At 41.3% G+C, this 19,783-nt stretch overlaps 1 protein-coding gene across 14 annotated transcripts in view; it reads right to left on the reverse strand.

The window, feature by feature from the left end:
• The window catches only part of BLTP1 (bridge-like lipid transfer protein family member 1), a 100,761-nt gene extending 93,221 nt beyond the window's left edge, over positions 1 to 7,540 (reverse strand). For 13 of the 14 annotated variants that reach the window (XM_053403483.1, XM_053403485.1, XM_053403480.1 and 10 more), the window contains exon 1: positions 7,414 to 7,540. The gene's annotated coding sequence lies outside the window, so the exon portion shown is untranslated. Of the gene's footprint in view, positions 1 to 1,580; positions 1,691 to 7,413 lie in introns of those variants that run through there. The other variant, XM_053403477.1, reaches the window with a different exon arrangement.
• Between the last annotated feature and the right edge of the window lie 12,243 nt (positions 7,541 to 19,783).

Genomic DNA, 19,783 nt, shown 5'->3' on the forward strand with positions numbered 1-19,783 from the left:
TTGTACATAGAGCTGGAATCCCAGCCAATGTTAGTTCTAGCATATTTTTGCTTTAGCTCAACTTCACAGTAATGTAAACAAAAACATTAGCTAAGCTTTTTTTTCTACTGTTCTATTTGGACTCCTGCTTGTATCACAAAGTGCAGTATTTCTTGCAATTAAAGGGCGAGCATACCTTTCATTTTTCTACTTGTTCTGACATATTGCTGAGAGCACAAAGTCACAAATAGCCTACCAAATACTTTTCTTTAATAGCAAAAAATTCATGCAGGCAAGTCTCAAGGAAAAAGTGTTCTTCTGACCAAGGAACAGCTTCAAAATAAGTTACCAACATTCCAGAGGAGTAGCCTTATTTGTCTGCTGAAAGAACCTGATGCACCTTAAAGACTAACAGATATGTTGTGGTACAATTTTTTTATGGGTTAGAACCCACTTCATAAAATTCACTGGATTTTAGTTGGCCCTTCGTATTTGTCTCTCACGTCTGCTTGAAGCTGGATCAGGAGTGTGGTCTGTGGGAGTGGTGTTGGGACCTTTAAATCTTTGTTCCCAGAACTGTTTCATTCAGCATCAGAACCCAACTCCCTTGCATTTGCTTTTCATAAAAGGAAGAAAGCTCAAAAAAGCTTGTGTGCCAGATTACTGACTTTGGGAAATGTAAAGCAAAGTTTAGGGTTCTGTGGGGCACTTTCTGAAAGGGAACCTTTTTGAACAATGGTAAGCTTCCAAGCATACACAACCACTATAGTCATTGCTATGGTTTTCAGTCTTTTGCAGTTGGGCTTATTGGGTGGGATTCAATCACAGAAGAGCAAATTCAGGTTGCACGATTATAAATGATTGGGAGATATTGTGCAACAAACCGGCTCCTTCAAAAGACTGGACTTTTTGTGATAAGGAAAGCGATGGAAAAATGCACTGGAAAGTGTGGGGTAACACTTCCTTTGACCCACCATCATCTAACCTCTGCACAAACAAATAATAATGTATTAATTAGATAACCAATATCTAAGCTCAATAAACAGGTCATAAGACTATTAGGGGAAATGCTCTCTAACTGTGAAAAGGTTGAGAAAATAGACTCAGTAGTGATGTAGACTGCAGACAGCCACTGAAGGAAATGTTTTTAAAATTCTAGCATGTATGTAATTTATGTGTTTAGATGATAAGACAGACCCAGTTCTTTAAAATGCTATGAAGCTCTAAGTGTACTCAAATATATTTTCAGTCTTTTTATGCTAAATACCAACTATAGTTAAGTTTTCTGTGTTTGCAGTCTGTTCTTTGAGCACTTCCCCAAGTTTATTAATGTTATTCTCTCACAAAACTCAATAGTATTCTAACAACACTTCATACTACTTGGCATTTACTTGTTTTTGTTTGCTTCCTTTTTCCATCATGAAAAATATAAACAGAGAGAAGAACTCTGTTTGTTTAGCTGTGGAAGGGTCAGTAGAGGAAGCAGCGTTAGTTATCTTGGCAAAGGTATTGCCTCAAAAGCCAAGTTGTAGGACATTTTAGAACAGAAAAATATTTACTGCCACATTAGATAGCAATGTAATTTAAAATACTTTTCTTACCAGCTGCAGTCGTAATATTAGAACTGAAAAAAACAGAACTTGTTGTAATTTCAAATGATATCTGGAAGTTGGTAAATGGATTCTCTTAGGTGTTGTACCCACAGCTATGTAATGTAATGTTAAACGGGACTATACTGTACTGGAAGATGAGTAAGGCAAAAATCACATTCATCATCACCACAGCACCTGCAAGTCCACAAAAAAGCTCATACCATCAGTTCCAGAACAGACACCCACTGACCAGCTTTTTCATTATCCTATCTTTTCTATCTTTCCCCCCGCTACACACACAAAAAATTGCAAAAGGCCTTGAGAGCCTTGGTAAAAATTAATACAATAAATTAAGTGAAGACTCCCCTCCATAATCCACGAACTTACCATTTTAATATTTTGCTCAAGGGAACGTGTTTTTTAAAGGGGGCACTCATCACAGTAACCATCATAAAGACAAGAACACAATATTAGAGTTCCCCAACCACACCAAAGACAAACAGACAGATGCTTCTTCTCTCAAACAGGAGATAAAAAGATCAAAAGCAAGAACACTGACATCAAGATTCCAGAAAAGCCAAAAGACAGTTGTTTGACTGATCCCCAGAACTGATAGTCAACACTAAGAATTAAGCATGCATGCAATTGCAAGAAAGCAGATTTATGATGTGCATTCAAGAAGCACCATTCTATGCATATTTGCTCATAAAGTTTCCACTTAGTTCAATAATACTTTGTTTTGTATAAACAATAAGATTGCAGCCTTGACGTGGGTTTGTTTCCTCTTAACCTTATTGAACCAGGAGAACATGCGTATGTTGTGCCAAAGATTACAAGTGGATGGATAGCTGGTGTCTTTATTAAACCAAAAGATACACTAGATAAGACAGGGGAGGCATTCATATCTCATCTGTTATATACTTTACACATATACTTTGTTGAAAACATTGAAAGAATTAAGAACTGTTGGCCTCACAAAAAAAACTTATTGGTGCTGTGCTAAATAGCAAAAGGAAAAGGAAACCGCTGTTCATATTAGCAGGAGCATATGGCGAAAGCAGCCACTCTCACTAAGACTAGAGGACATTTGTTTGGTTCAATGATGCACTAACGGCTGTACTTCTATCCTGGAAAAGTTATGAAACTAACTGACAATTCCTCACCCAAAGATCCATCACAAACAAAAGACATTCTGTTTCTTAAACTTCTTCATCTGCCCCAAATACGCTGCTTACATACATACACACAGTTAAAAGCTAACAAATGTACAGTGCAATCCCATGCATGTCTCTTTGAAAGTAAACTCCATCAAAATCAAAAGGGAATTACTTCCAGATATGTCTTTATAGTATTGCAGCCTTACTGAAACATATAAGTCTTCTTGGACCATTGTTTATAACCAATCTTTAAGGATTGATGTGCTAACTCAAAGCTCATCATTACAGTGGTACCTCAGTTTAAGAACAGCCCTGTTTATGAACTATTCGGTATACGAACTCCGCAAAACCGGAAGTAGTGTTCCAGTTAGCGAACTTTGTCTACAAATGGAAGCCAAATGGTGGAAGGGCACCAGTGGTAGGAGGCCTCATTAGGGAAAGCACGCCTCAGTTTAAGAATGGCTTTGGTTTAAGAATGGAATTCCGGATCAGATTAAGTTCGTAAACCGAGGTACGACTGTAGTAACTTCCATGGGAACAAAACATTTGCTGAACAGTTTCAATTCTTAAAAGCCTATGCCATTATACTGTTAAACAACTTAGAAAACTTGTTTACTACCTGAACTGGCTACCAGACTTTAAAATATGCTCAAGATATATTTAACACAGCATTCTTCTCATGTTACTCTGCCCTTTTAAACAATATTGCTAGAAAGACTATTATTAGTCTTCTTTCTCTGCCCGTGCACAAATTGTTACAACATTAGCACCACTATAAACATCTTCCAAACATAGTTCATTGCTCAGTGCCAACGAGTTCGTTGAGTGACTGCCATCTGAAGCTCTGAATGATGGAGCTAAACTTAAAATCAACATGTTTTCTATTAAAACTATGTAAGTGAATCCTTAAGTAATCAGAGGGTTTTCCCAACATGAGACACTGCATGAGTACATCCTAATCCTCAACAATAGCTTAGAATTGTGAACAACTAAAAGCTAGTTTTCTTTCTTTTAGTTAAAAATAAACCAGCCCCGATCATCTCCATCAGATTTCACTGACTGTCAGCTTTATTATGACATTGTGCTTCACTTTTCAAACTGTATGTTAGCGTGTCACAAGAGGGGCTGAAGTGTGCCTACCAGTGCAATCTTATTGCATAGGTACACAGAATTAAATCCCTTTACATGCAATGGGGTTTACTCCAAAGTAAATGTACACAGGATTTCAGCTGTGATCATCAATACTGCAACCACAGACACATATTAGAGAATAAACCTCACTTAACATCAAAAAACTAAGAAAACATGATGCATGGCTTCCTTCTTGCTGCATTGAGCACTACGTTCTTTTCAGAGTGGGAAAACCTTATGCAACACTGATTCTCCTTTTCTATTAACATAAGGTAAAGGGCCCCTGGACAGTTAAGTCCAGTCAAAGGCAACTATGGGGTGTGGTGCTCATCTCACTTCAGGCCGAGGGAGCTGGCATTTGTCCACAGACAGCTTTCTGGGTCATGTGGCCAGGATGACTAAACCACTACTGGCACAAAGAGGATCGTGACGAGTGCCAGAGCTCAAGGAAACGCCGTTTACCTTCTGCTGCAGAGGTACCTATTATATCAACTTGCACTGGTCTGCTTTTGCATTGCTAGGCTGGCAGAAGCTGGAACAGAGAAATGGGAGCTCACCCTGTCGTGTGGATTTGAACTGCCAACCTTCCGATTGGCAAGCCGAAGAGGCTCAGTGGTTTAGACCACAGCACCATGCATGTCCTTTTCTGTTAATATATGATAGTCACAAGATCCCAAAAAGAGCCTGCTGGATCATGCCAAAAATCCATCTAGTTTAATGTCCTATTCTCACACTGGTCAGCCTGGACTCACAACTGTCCATGGAGGCACAGGACAATTTTGTGTCCAGGGTAGCTGTCCACCAGCTCCATCTGTTATGCTGACTGAGACCCTACCTGCCCACCAACTGTCTCACCAGAGTGGTACATGCTGTGCTTATCTCCCGCTTGGACTACTGCAATGTGCTCTACATGGAGCTACCTTGGAAGGTGACTCAGAAACCACAACTAATCCATAATGCAGCTACCAGATTGGTGACTGGGAGAGGCCACTGGGACAATATTACCACTGGTCCTGAAACATCTACATTGGCTCCCAATATGTTTCTGAGTAAGGAAACCAGCCCTGAGTGCTCACTGGAAGGACATATCCTGTAGCTTAGGCTCCAATACTTTGGCCACCTCATGAGAAGAGAAGACTCCCTGGAAAAGACCCTGATGTTGGGAAAGATGGAGGGCACAAGGAGAAGGAGCGACAGAGGACGAGATGGTTGGACAGTGTTCTCGAAGCTACCAACATGAGTTTGACCAAGCTGTGGGAGGCAGTGGAGGACAGGAGTGCCTGGCGTGCTCTGGTCCATGGGGTCACGAAGAGTTGGACACGACTAAACGACTAAACAACAACAAATGTTTCTGAGCACAATTCAAAGTGTTGATGCTGACCTTTAAAGCCCTAAATGGCTTTGACCCTGTATACCTGAAGGAGCATCTCCGCCCCCATCATTAAGCCCAGACATGGAGATCCAGCTCAGAGGACCTTCTGGTGGTTCCCTCATTGAGAGAAGTGAAGTTACAGGGAACCAGGCAGAGGGCCTTCTCAGCAATTGTGCCCATCCCCTCATCAGATGTTAAGGAAATAAACAACTATCTGACTTTTTGAAGACATCTGAAGACAGTCCAGTATAGGGATGTTTTTAATGCTTGATGTTTTGCTGTGTTTGATGTTTTTATTTTATGGAAGCCACCCGGAGTGGCTGGGACAACCCAGTCAGATGGGCGGCATACGTATAAAATTTATTATTATTACTATTATTATTATTATTATTATTATTATTATGTCTATGGGAAGGTGACAAGCAGGACCTGAGCATGACAGCACTCCTACCTCCCAGGGTTTACAGCAACTGGTATTCAGAAGCATACTGCCTCCAACTGTGGAAGTAGGATTCTCTACTATAGTCGTAGCTGACAAGGAATTCCCTGAGGGTTTGAGACCCATCGGCCACACTCACAACTTAAGCCAGCCAGCTGAAACAGTGTAACATTAGTAATTATAATAATAATTTTATTATTTATATCCCGCCCATTTGGCTGTGTTTCCCCAGCCTCTGGGCAGCTTACAGCATATATAAAAACATAGTAAAACACCAAACATTAAAAACTTTCCGACACAAGACTGCCTTCAGATGTCTTCTAAAAGCTGTGTAGTTCTTTATCTCCTTGACATCTGAAGGGAGGGTGTTCCAGAAGGAGGTCACCACTACTGAGAAGGCCCTCTGCCTGGTTCCCTGTAACTTCACTTCTCGCAGTGAGGGAACCAGCACAAGACCCTTGGAGGACCTCAGTGTCTGGGCTGAGTGATGGGGATGGAGACACTCCTTCAGGTATACTGGGCCAAGGCCATTTAGGGCTTTAAAGGTCAGTAGCAATTGTGCTCAGAAACATACTGGGTTTCCCAGGGTGTGGCTGCTGTCACACGTTTAATATGAAACATGTACCCAATTTTAATAAAGAATTTCTTTCATGAAATCACTTTTACCTTCAATACAACTTTTTATTTGATTGAGGGCCATGCAGCTACATTAAAACATCAATGCATTTTGTGACACTTGAGAATAAACATACAGTACTTTAAGTAAAGTGTAGGTAGGTAACTAAAACACAGGCAGACAAGTAGGGGCACTAACTGAAGGCGGGAACGTTTAAACTATATAAACTAAGTTCATAGTAGGTTAAGCTGCATCTTGTATACACACCTGTACACAGAGTCAACAATTCTCAGATTATAAGCAATGTACTTTTACTTTTGTTTTACTGTAAGCACAACTTTGACCCCGAGAGTAATGACCCACAACTATTCCATACTTAAGGAGAGATATCAAACCTCATTTCAGAGCGAGTGTGCCTACGTACTAGATACCTCCTTAATGTGTGGTTTAAATTGCTTTGCTCTACAGTATTGACAATCCGGGTGCTTATCAGAGGGCTGGAAGAAAGGGGTTTATTTTAGACCTTAATCATCCAGGTTGGAACTGCTACCTTTTTTTTTTTTTTTGACGGCTTCAGGTTATGTGCGTATTATATGTGCTGTTATAAAGCTACAACCCTATTGAACAGGCCGTGATTTACTTCAGTCAATAGACACAGAGCTCCACTGCTGGGTGGCGCCGTTCTAAACCCGCGCAACGGGGGATTCTCAAACCCCCACGTGCAAGCAAACCTGCGAGAAGCGTCGCGTCTGAATGAAGAGCTTGCGTGTAGCGTTCACGCGCGCCGTTATTCGGGGCCAAGTCCCTGCGAACCCGAAAGTGACGGGCCGGGTGCTTCGAGGCGGGAGAACAGGCAACGGGGGGGGCTGCATAGCCCAGCGAAAAGGCGAAGAGCCTAACGGAGCCCCTTCGTCCGGTTGCTGACAGAAACGCAGGGCGACCCCGAGGCGCCGCCGGAGCCGAAGCCTCCCTGTTGCTCCAGGCAGAGCAGGGAAGGCCTGGCTGGAGCCCCTCCGTCAGCGCCCCTCTTCCTCCCCGGCGCCCCCCCGTCCGGCCCACAGCTACCTGCTGTGCGGAGGAAGCCGGCCCGCGGCTTGAGGGCGCGGCAGCCCTTTCCCTGCACTTACCCCATGGTCCGGGTACCACCTACATCCAAAGCCCCCTGCTCGGCTCCTGCCTGAAGAACCCGGAAACCGGCGCCGCCTCCACCTCCGCCGCAAAACACCGGTGGGCTCCACCCAAGCCCTTCCCTCAGGGACGATCCTGCCAATCATGGGGCGCAGGCGGTGCCTGCCGTCCAATAGAAGCGAGCCGCAGCCGGAAGAAGGGGGTTGGCAAAAACGAGGCTGCTAGCCAATGAGGAACGCGGAAGCCTCGACGCGCGGGTGGGGTGGGGGGCGGAGGCCCCGGTTGCGGAGCGAGGGAGCGAAGCGCGTATATAGATGTATATAAAAAAGGGAGACGTGCGCGCGCCGCTCGGCTTCGGGGTACGCTTGGGAAATTTTCACGCTGCGCTTTTACGCTGCCGTCAGAAAGCGCCGTCCGCGCGGACGTCACTAGGGCACAAGGCAACTTGATTGGGGGTTGGGAGGAGGTTATTTGGGGCTGCCAAAGAAGCCTAATTAATAAGAAAAGCGAGGGGGGAGCAGTTTTTCAAGTTATCCAGAACTCTTAATCACTGCTTAGCATCCAGCCTGACAAAGACAGCGGGATAACTCGAAAGCTCACTCGCTATTTTGTGACATTTTGGTCGGTCCAAATACTTTAAAGGTATTGCCTGGCTGTGGATGCAACAATTTAATCAACACGCTATGTAACAACCAATAAGACTCTCACTAAACTCTTGTTTTAAGAAAGGAAAGGAAATGCAGACTGGGGAGGTTCAAAACTGATTTTGTAGAGGTAGGGCGGGAGGGTGTGGCCATTTTCATCATCAAAACTGCTGCACCCCACGTGCTGCTTTCTCACCTAGGAGAGTCCAGACCATCCAAGTGTCCCTATTTTCCCGGGACATCCCTGATTTTGAGAAGCCGTCCCAGTTTCTGATACGATCCTGGAATGTCCCGCTTTTGTCCCTGTTTTCATTGGAGAAATGTTGGAGGGTTATCCGACCCTCGAGCTGTCTGAAGGCAATCCTATATAGGGAAGGTTTTTTAAAAAAATGTTTTATTATGTTTTTATATAAGTTGGAAGCTGCCCAGAGTGGCAGGGGCAACCCAATAAAATATGGGGTATAAATAGTAAAAATATTCTTAAGGAATTGGACACCCCTATTTCCATCGAATAAATGTTGGAGGGTATGGGAGTCTCCCTGTTTTCCTCTCACATGTGAAAGCAGGTTATCTTAATAAGGATTTAATAATGGTCCACAACACAGGGAAAGTGCTAATCACCCTCCTCCCCAAAAGCCACCGCCGGGGTCAACCACCGCAGGCTCCCAAGACACTGGGTTATGCTGCAGGTTCATTCAGTATTCTATTTGCCTCAAGAAAACCTGTAATTTAGGCTGTGTACACACATAGCCTTTGAAACACACAGGGGTCATTTCTTCCACAATGCCCTTTCGTACATAGCAGTTTGCAATTGTACACACCTTATTGTGGCAGCTACTATCAGATGGGTGTGTTTTCAGATTAGTGAACACTGGTGTTATCCACTCCTCTACCCTCAAGTACAGTTTCCACAGTGTGTGTGTGTGTGTGTTGCATTTTTTTGAGAGACAGGTGCTGGAAACTGCTGTGTTGATTTACAGATATACAGAGGATATATATATTGGTATACAGAGGCTGCTGTAGTGCTGTACTGCTTCCTATTTCATTCATAGACAAGTTAAACATAGCCCTGCAATGTCAATAGGCCTGCCACAAAAGGAGTTGACCTGAGAAAGCACTCTCTGCATATACATGTGGCCAGCAAGAACTTGAGAAGTGCATTCTGGGCACCAAAAGGATTGTAACTGTTCCGGTAGAATGCACTTTAGATGGACAAATAATATGGGAGAGGGACAGGGACAACATGGGGATGACCTCATGTGTACAGCACACCAGAAAGGTGCCTGCATCTCACACTGCAGTTTACATTATCTCGCAGAATGTACATACGCTTAGTAGCAGTGGACTATAGTGCAGGGCTGCCAAAAGACAGAGACAACCTAACCCATAATATGGAAATAATAACAATAGGCTGCATTTGCATTTTCAGCCGAACATGTATTTACATGTTCTAAAACTAAGGAGAATGCCTGTTTTTTAAAACAAAAAGGACCTCCAGTTAGCAAGAATCCTGTCTTTGTTTCAGCCTCTCATTTGTGGGGTTTCACCTACCGCCCATGCCAATCGCACGAAAATCCTAGATTCCCATGTTATTTCCTATAGGTAGTTCTCGCTTATGCGGAGAGCGGAGGGGTGGTCACCAAAAGGAACCATGAACTCCAAAGATAGGAATTGTATGGCTGTTTTAAAAGTACGCGCCAAAGAGCATAAATCTGTACAATAAGGGAAACCGGGCGTTGCGTGGAGGCACATTAGGCCATGCTTGAGCATAATATTTGGATAAAGGCAAAAGAAAACAATGCACAAAGAGCATGCCTCATCTGCCTATCTTGAATGGGTTAGTGCTGGGACAGTGATTCAGTTCATGTTTGACTTGCACCAAGTAGGAGTATGTGTAAATAAACCAGGCGAAATGGGACAAAAGAACTGTAGAGGCAGGCAGCAGCAGAAACTGTAGCTTTAGGGAATCAGTAATGGCTATGAGAACACACAGGCAGAACAATGCAAAAGGCTGCAAGGGACCTGTAAAACATTAAAGTGGAGCTTGCTTCCAAATACACCTTTAGGATCATTTATAACCGGTTCCTAGAATGTTGTTTGGAAGTGTGTCTCAGTGGCAATGCTTGAATTACCGGTACTTACTTTTTGGAGAGTATTCTTTCACCCTCATCCTTCAAAATTTGTGCTTCTGTGAATTTTGCAATTCAGTTTTTCAGCCAAGTAATGTGTACAAAAGTGCATACGGTATATTAGGGTTGAACATGTATAAACAATGCATGTATTTTTGACAATGACATGCAGGAAAATATGTTATATTTGGGAAAGTGTTTGCAAAAATGCATCTCATAGGCTAAGCGGGGTTTATATTTAATCCCCTTATCTCTCATTCTGTTTCCCAACTTTTTCTCTAATGGTTGCTGTTTCTGGTTTTATTATTTTCACAGTAACAAAAGCTACTGGATTTCCTATCAAGACTTCCTCTCATATCTGGAGATTGGCCAAAAACATCTTTCAGGCCTATATAATATATTTATAGAAATGACCTTTGATCTTGGCTAAGTAAACAAATAAATCTTCTGAATGTGGGTCTATTAATTTATACAAGGGCCAAGCAAGAGATGGGGAATCAGCTAAATATTAGAATATCAAGTGTCAAATGTTTTCCTCTTGCTAAAGAAATACCTGGCGTCATACACTCAGTCCTTGAAATAAAATACAGGACATGCAATGTAATAAACAAGACTTCTGAAACTGACTGTAATGGGATGTGAATCAGCCATGGGTGACTGGACATCAGTCTAAATTTTAAAGGACTTTAAGTAACAAACTGGGATATCCAATATATTACCCAGCTGGAAGCTGTTGAGTGTCAAAAGGATCGTCCAAATCCCACTGAAAAGTAAATCAAAGCTATAGAACACACAGTACAATTCTTTTACTCAGTAGTAAGTCCCAATGGATTCAGTGGAGTTTACCGTCAGATAAATGAATAAAAGAACCACAGCAATAGCCTGTACATAATAGCAGTGTAACCAGATGAATTCTATAGCAGTAGCTGTGACTCCAGGCACATATTTCATTTCTAACTTCTCAGCAAGCCTAGGTTTTTCTCATGGCTCATAACTAATCCCTGGTAGTATCACAACTCTGCTTTTTCATATGGAACATTAAAAAAAAAAATGTTATAGAGGCTGCTTCACAATCTGCCCCTAGTATTCAATCCAACAGACTAATCACCATACTAATTTATTATGCTTGGTTTTATTATTATTATTATTGCTCACTAAAGCACCATGTGCAACTATGTCAATTTCTACTGAACAACTTTTAAAAAAAATGTCATTAGGTTTCCAATTTTACTTCAGGGTTGGAAGCTGGAACCTAGGAGGAAGAGTGTTCTGTGCATGCTAGATATCAATCAGTTGAAAATAAAGGATGAAATCCAACAGTATTCATACTCAGAGCAGACCCATTTAAGTAAATTTGATTTTAGTGGGTTTACTCTGAGTATGACAAAGTTACGATATCATCCAAAATTGCCAGTATCTTGGTACTTTTCTGTAGTCATTCATTTACATTGGGGGGGGGAGGGGGACGGACTTTAGTGTGCTATTGTTAACTCTAGCCTGTTCTTTCTATTAAAGGATAGGTGGCCAGGCCCCAGTTTAGAGGTCTGATCTTCCCATCCCCAGGCAATTTGTCTGATCCTTTCAACGCCTCACTGATTTGGGGGAATAAACTAAATTAAAGTAGGTAGCACTCTGGGATATTGAAACCCAGCTTCCTGGTGGGGATGCTCACTGCCCCCTCCTCAGTCATCAGATGTCTCATTAGATGAACAGAGGGGTAGTGATAACCCACTTTCACAGCTGATCTGCATGGGATTCAGCACTGCAATGGCTGCCCAAGCTATGAGGCCAGGTTCAAAGTTCTCATATAATGCCTGAGGAACTTGAGTGCAGAATACCTTAAGGAGTGTCCAGGCCATTATACCCAAGGGTAATCACTGATATAATCTGGAAGAGTGCTATTAGTTGCCCACCATATTTCAGAAGCCCAAATGATTGAAACTAGAAGTTGGACATTTAGTGATCTCATACTATGGAATAAAATCTTACACCAGAGATTCGTTAGGCATCCACATTGCTAATTGCATTTATGCTAACAGGCCTATTAATATAACAACTATTTAGTTGTTTAAGCTGTTTCGGGATTTTTTGATGCTTATTTTGTAATGTCTTTATGATATAGTATGTTTTATTGTACCTACATATTTAGTTGTTCATCACCTTGGTGTTTTATATGTGAGGGGATGGTCAATAAATAAATAAATAAATGGAAATAAATTACCCAATTTGCCACCCATTGAAATTTTGGGAATGCAATGCCTCTGCAGGTCAATAGACAGGACTGAAATCACTGAGGAAATTTAACACGCGTATAAAAGATTCATCTTCAGACTATGAACTTTAAAAACTTCGGCATCTACACAGTGTTGCCAATAATCTAATAGCAAAGTTCTGATGTGACACCTTGAACACTGACTAATTTATTATAGCATATGCTTTCATGGTCTGAAGGTCATTTCAGTTGCATGTTGTAAAGCAGCTCTTGCCCCGAATGCATAAAACATCATCAGTTTGTTATTTTTTGAGACTCTGTTGTTTTCACTGCATCAGAGAGACTAACATGGCTATATCCTTCTTGAACTTTTATTCTTGTGGGATGTTCCAGTAATACATTTTATGATTCCCCAAGGGCTGTATTTAAACAAATACTTGATTTAGAAAACCAGTAGAAGACAAATTAAAGAGAAAGTAGATATATCTTATCTCTTTTCAGTAATGACCAATAAATATGTATCTATCTCAGAACTGAATGCATTTCAAACAAGGCTAAATTTATAGGATTACACAAAGAATACTCTTCCTCGATACATTAATCGGAAAACAAGTGTTTCATAGCACTTTTGGCTGTATCTGAAATATTGTAACAACTTTGGCTCCCATAGACCCTGGCCATTAGTCATGCTGCTTGAGCTACTGGGAACTGTAGTTCAGTAACATCTGGATGCCACCAATTTGGCTACCTGTGATGTGGGGAGCTACCTGGCCAACAATAATTGCAGCACATACATTTGGTATAATAATAATAATAATAATAATAATAATAATAATAATAATAATAATAATAGGAGTCAGTCTTACCATACTTGAACTCTTGTGCAAGACCTCACTGTTACAAAAAGCACAAATGCAAAAGGATACCTCGTGTACCCATCCCCCAAAAGCACAAGCCTCCATTTTGCCCATTTCGGTACTTGATAACTAGCTGAAGAAAGCTCGTAACATTTGTCCTTGTGCCCATGTCCAGAATGAAAAAAGGTTAGTGGAGGGCAACCCAGATGCATTCCATTAAGCTCTGTCCACTGGTGTGGGCAACAACCAGCAGAAAAGCAATGAATTTCCACAGCTGAAAAAATAGGAATGCATGGAAACTGACTTGCCAAATGCACACACAGAAAAGCTGGGTCTGAATGACCCCTTTGCAATATACAGTCCATGTTTTGAAGCTTTCTGTATAGAGTTTCCTGGCAGAGAACTCATAATTTGAGCATGTCTATATGCAATACAGAGCTTAAATTGCCTTTGGATCTTTCTCACCTGATTGATTTAAAAGCAGAAGAGAATGTAGAGAAAGAAATTTGTTAAGCAAATAAGCATTGTGGCCTGTATAGATTTTACATTTGCACTGCATATCTATTGAAGAAATGACAGGCTTTGGGTTGTAGCCAATGATTTTTATAGGTCATGCTTGAAGTCCTCTCCACTGTGCTCTTTAGCAACAATGTTTTCCTCTTCTCCCACACCCACCCATTTGTTCTACAGTATTCAGTATCCAGCTCAAGGAACTGTTCTGTGAAACCTGAAAAAGTTGGTGGAAGGAGTGCAGCAATAAATGCAAAGAAATATATATATATAAACACTCCCAACACAGACACATAATTTCTGTCCAATACATTTTACTACAAAAACAGAGGGAAATGTCCAATTTTTCTACTGCACCATAAATAACAAACCATGTGGCATGCGGCAAGGCTACAAAACTATGCACAATTGCCTATAAGTCAGCTCCATTGAACTCAGGGGTTCTGACTGCATGGTCCAACTTATGAAATATACAGAGCTTTAAGAAAAAATCTTCAGCCAGCTGAAATACAACCTTTAGCTTTTAGTTAGAACTGCAGACAAATCTTGCAAAGAAGAGTTACTATTTTAACTGCAAGTGTGAAGGAGGACCCCATCAAAGAAATGGAAAGAAGTCTCCAGTCTCTGCTTAATTCTTTTCCCCTTCTCTGACTTCCTCTATGCTGATTTCTACACACATCAAAACTTGAAATCCTCCTTATCAGTTTTGAGAACAAGGTGGGTCCTTCAATTACCCTGATGTTCCAGCAGATGCCATCACCAGCCCTGCTCTCAGAAAAGTCCAGAGCTGCACTGGTCCATAATTGCACTCCACTACTCTGTAGGTCTTAATTATTACAATTCCATGGAATACATTCTGTATATGAAAAAAATCAGACTATAACAATTCCTTATACGTATTTGTTCAAGAGTTCAATACATAAGGGACATAACAGGTTTGAGGTGGATTAATATTCATTTATTACTCTACCTGTCCTGAAATACTAAGAAAACACAGGTGCTCTCATGACGTTTGTCATAGTCTAGCAATCCAGACAATGTTCCTTTTGAAAATAGCTCTCCTGATAAATTTTGGGTGGTGTATCTGAAATCACAAGAGACTAATTCACCAGTGATAGGTCTCATAGGCATTGCTGTCTTCAGATCAGATTGAAGTAGAGGCGATAAGGGTGCTGTAATGAAAGAACTAAAAAAGGGGGGAAACCTGTTTCTATCTATATCTTTCCTCTCTCCCTCTCGAGTATAGGAATGAGCCAGAGGTGGAAAAATCGATAGAAAATAATAGCTTTTAGGATGTTGTTCTTCTGTGTATGTAGCATCCTAGAGACTGAATGGGCTTTTGTGGATATCCAGGCAATTTCCCTGACCCCAATGGAGCTGTCATCACCCTAATGTAATTTAAAGCAAACTTTTAATCAAGAAGGGCAGAGTAGGCTATGGGTGCTTCTACACAGCTAAAATAACACATAACAGGGTGATGACAACCCATGGTTTACCATTTTTTAGGCCACAGGACATACACTGGGCAAATTTTACCTAAGGTATGTATGACCCAAGCTATATTAGCAGAATCTCTTCCCTTTTAGCTGTTCATCTCCCCTTCTATAGATGCCTGGTCCTTGCAAAGTGTTCAAGGAGAGACTCTTTCTACATCTCATTATGTCTTCTGGTATACTAATAAGATGTTAAAGCCTATGCTGTTTTCTATCAACCTGGCAAAAGACCCCCAACAGCAAAGCAAAACACTATCTATGGTGGATCTAATTTAATTGTTTTGGGTGGCTTGTGCCTTTATTACATATTCAACCCGATAGTGCTTTTCTTGGGCTTGCCTGCCACAAAGACTAAACTGAGTAGCTGCTTGATCTCTTGACTGAGCCAATGTGATCAAAGTGCAAAAGCCGCATAAATTCTCCTGAATGACAGCAATAGCACTGCTAAACAGTAACCTGCTGTGAAGTATTATGGTAGGGAAGGATGGAACTTGGATATTGATGTGTATCCTTTCAAGTAATTCAGCCAAGATTGTCAGCATCTTGTAAATGACCTGTCCTACAGCTAATTTTACAAATAGGTCAGATTCCTGGGGATAAAGCATTTTTTCCTGAGATTTTTCTGGTGAGCCATGTGTTTTGATTTAGTTTTGTATTCTCATGACATGATTTGTTTGGGTTGAATAATTCAGATGTAAGCTACTCAAGAAACAGTATTTTTAAATAAGCATCTTGATTCATCCAAGAAGTATGCACAGATCTTCCATTCACTGTAATACCCAGTGGCTCACATCTTCACCTGCATACATGGCCTGGAAGAGGCGGGGGAGAGATAAACAGGGCTCTGTTGAGGCTTATGGTGATCCGTCTCCATATGGCTACTATTGTCTGTGAGGGTAAGAAATGGACCTAACATGTTTAGTAATTTAAAACCATTCTTAGATATGGAGGGGGGGAATAAACCAATAAAGCACACCAAAGCAAAACAAAAATTATAACATTCTAACTCAAGTTTTAAATCTCCCAGTTAAATCAGTGGGATTTAAATTGCTGGATTATGCTAATTGTTTTGAACTAAAAACTCTCTCTCTCTGTAGATATACAATGGCAATAACACAGTGATGGAGAACATTTTTCAGCTTGGGGGCACATTCCCTGGCAGGTAACCTTCCTAGGGCCATATGCAGTGGTGGGAAGGGCCAACGCAAAGTGCATAGAACTACTACACACACCTATTCACACATACCCATTCATATATATCTACACATAACATTGACACATGTCCATTCTCAAACATACCACCCACCCACTGAAAACTGGGTTGGTCGTCATCAATCTCACCTAACACACAAATAATTTGTTCATCCTTCTCTTCATCAGCTTGTGTGTCTTTTCAGCTGCAAATATGATCATTTCCTTGTCAGTTGGGTATTGAAGTTCCTCATTCAAGTTAACTACCATTGCCTAGGTTTTACATGCGGCCAAAGTGGAGCCAAGAACTAAACACTAGCATACACTAAATTGGAGAAAATGGACTAAAACCTGAAAGGAAGTGATGTACTTTATCAATACACAGGTAGTTCCTCAATGAGAAGGAATCATTGAGAAGGAAGAACAGGTTGCCTTTCTGTCACTCCCCACTGATTCAAGTAACTTATTGGAAGCATTGTCCCTTTACCCCAAAAACTTTATAGATGCTCTAAAAATGCCTAAAGCTCAGCATCTGACTGTTTTTCCTTGCTATGAAAATGGCCACTGTAAAGCAGGCAGCCGTACATTGAGTAAAACACCCCATTTTCCCTGTCCATGGCTCAGCACTGAGGGCTATGCTTGGTTTTGTCCTTTTTGTGTGTGTGCCTTTTTACTGCCCAGTATGGTCAAGGTGCTATTACGTTAATAGTTGTTGTCACAAGTACATTGCTTTTATGTTCTCCGCATTAATATAATGAAGTCTTGTCACACCTCTTTTGTCATTTGCAATCAGCAAAGTCTTTGAAGGTTAACATCTCCTTTATCCTGTTTCTCAGAACAAAGGCTTCCTCTACATTCCTCTGCTTAAATATAATCAGAAGGAATACAGAGGACATTAATGTTACATCCGCTTCTGAACCACAGAAATGCTAGAGAAACCTCATTTTGAATTGCAGTATAGGACGGCGTGTTGACAGAAATGTAGCCTTGGTACCCGGCCAGAAATTGTTGTCACCATCCACGCTATTCATCCCATAAAAAATGGGAAGGAAGAGATCTTATCTGTGAAGCTGTATTATGCTTCAGAAATGCCCAGGAGCAAGAAGAAGAAGAAGAAGAAGAAGAAGAAGAAGAAGAAGAAGAAGAAGAAGAAGGAGGAGGAGAAGAAGGAGAAGGAGAAGGAGAAGAAGCAGCAGCAGCTCAGAGCGAGTTCAGAAATGAGTCCCTGCTGATCTCTCATTTTGTTGTCCCCTCAAATTGTGTACTAAACACATAATCAACATTGGTGAGCACCATTGTGGACCCCCAAATATGACTTTTAGAGAATATTTGAAGTATCAGAGGAAAACGTATTTGGCTCTAGGGTATTAACTTCTGAAGCCGATGACTTAAATTCCTTGCCAAATATAGCCTTATATACTAAAAGGTAATCTTACACCAGCGTTCCCAAATGAACACTGAGTTAGGGTAATGAATTTACAACAGCACTTTATGATAAAATGGATAGGCAACTGGCATGGCTAGGCAACTGGCATGGCTAACCCTAACCCAACATCTGGAGGGTTGCAGAGTCTCCATTCCTGTGTTAAATGCACCTTTGCCAATCCGATCAGTTGACGAGTAGGCTGATAATTATTGGACTGCAGCAGTTGTGGAGGGGGAAACTAACCTGTTCGCTCCATGTTGCAGTCCTGAGGGAAATTCCTATGCAGCAGCTGCTATTTGCTTTTTTGGGAAATCCTCATGTCAATGGGAATACCAGCTTCCCAAGAATAAGCAGTTTGTTCCTTTGCCTCCTTTGTTTCAGGACTATTTCAAGGGGGGGGGAGCAAATTGTATGTATTTATTTATATTCCATATTTTCCCCAGGCAAGGACTAAAGGCAGATACAGCTAAAATAAAGAAAACCCCTAAAAACAGAGCAGGTTAACTTTTTAAAGACAACACTAATAGAATAAAAACAATCTAAACAGATCTATCTAAAAATACAAATTATAACAAAAGAGGGAAACTATCATAGCACTAGCCCTTTCTAGTCAGTTCCTAAAGTCCTGTTGTAATAGAAAGGTCTTTTTCAACTGGTGGATAGACAACAAGGAGAGAGCCAGCCTAACTTCTCTAGGAGAGGAGTTCTAAAATCTGGGAGCTGCTTTTCTCCAGTTCAATTCTTTCTGATTTTCAAAATTCTGGAAACTCAAATTTAAATTCAGTGTTCATCAAAAAATGAACCTTCCCAGATATGCACAGAAAAATTTCCACAAAGCATTTGGATACTTACAAAATGAGCATTTTCTAATTGTAAAACTTGGCAGTTTAATGCCAGTTTTCTGAATGTAAACAAAATTGTATATAATCATGCAATGGAATAAATTATGTGAAACTGCATTGTGGGCTGCTGTCTATTTGGCAACATTTATTGCTATCTAGTTTTGTAGGGGGTTGTCAGGGTTTTGTTTTTTTTGCCTGTGTGACCCTATTCTGAAGCTGGAAGTTTCCCATGACACTTTCCAATAATAAAGCTTGTTGTATTATTCAAAAGCAAAGGGATCACTTAAAGGACATGTTTTCTTGCATCTTTTTGGTGGCCTGCAGTAAGCACAACTACCAGTCTTATCTCACGCCAAAGCCTGGACTAGTTAAGCAGCCTTGTTTATACGACCAGTAATGTGTTTCTGTATCTAATTCATGCCAGCATGTACTCTTGGCTAAATATACTTCCAGAGAGAAAGAGGAATAAATAGACAGAAACATTTGAGAGAAGAAGCAACACACCACCTCGTTCATATTGTTTTGGGCTTTACTTGACTTTATCCAAGCTCTTTTCACTTCAGGGTCTTATATACCACATGTTATATACCAGAGTGGCTGGGGAAACCCAGCCAGATAGGCGGGGTACAAATTAATAATAATAATAATAATAATAATAATAATAATAATGTTGGAGGCAGTATTTCTCTGAATTTTGCTGTGAATTGCAGATGAGCAGTGTGCTTTTGCACTGATGTCCAGCTAGCAAGCTTCCCATAGGGATCTGGTTGTCCACTCTGGGAACATATTGCTGGACTAGATGAGCCTTTGGCCTGATCTAGCTCCTCTGGAGCCAAGTGAGGATTCCCAGGTAAGATCCTCCCTCTATTGTGTGGGCAGGTAGTCCCTCCCCTCCCCTACCTGGCCTGGTCTCCTTGGCAACGCTTCCCCCAGGCGGGATTGGACAACTGACTGAGGTAGGCGGAGACCTCCAGGTATCCCACCTGAGGGAAGGCGAAGCCCTCCAGGTATCCCACCTGAGGGAAGGCGAAGCCAAGCCTATGCTGATGGAGCCGCTCCAGATCC

This window comes from Podarcis raffonei, chromosome 9, assembly GCF_027172205.1.
Source record: "Podarcis raffonei isolate rPodRaf1 chromosome 9, rPodRaf1.pri, whole genome shotgun sequence".
NCBI lineage: Eukaryota > Metazoa > Chordata > Lepidosauria > Squamata > Lacertidae > Podarcis > Podarcis raffonei.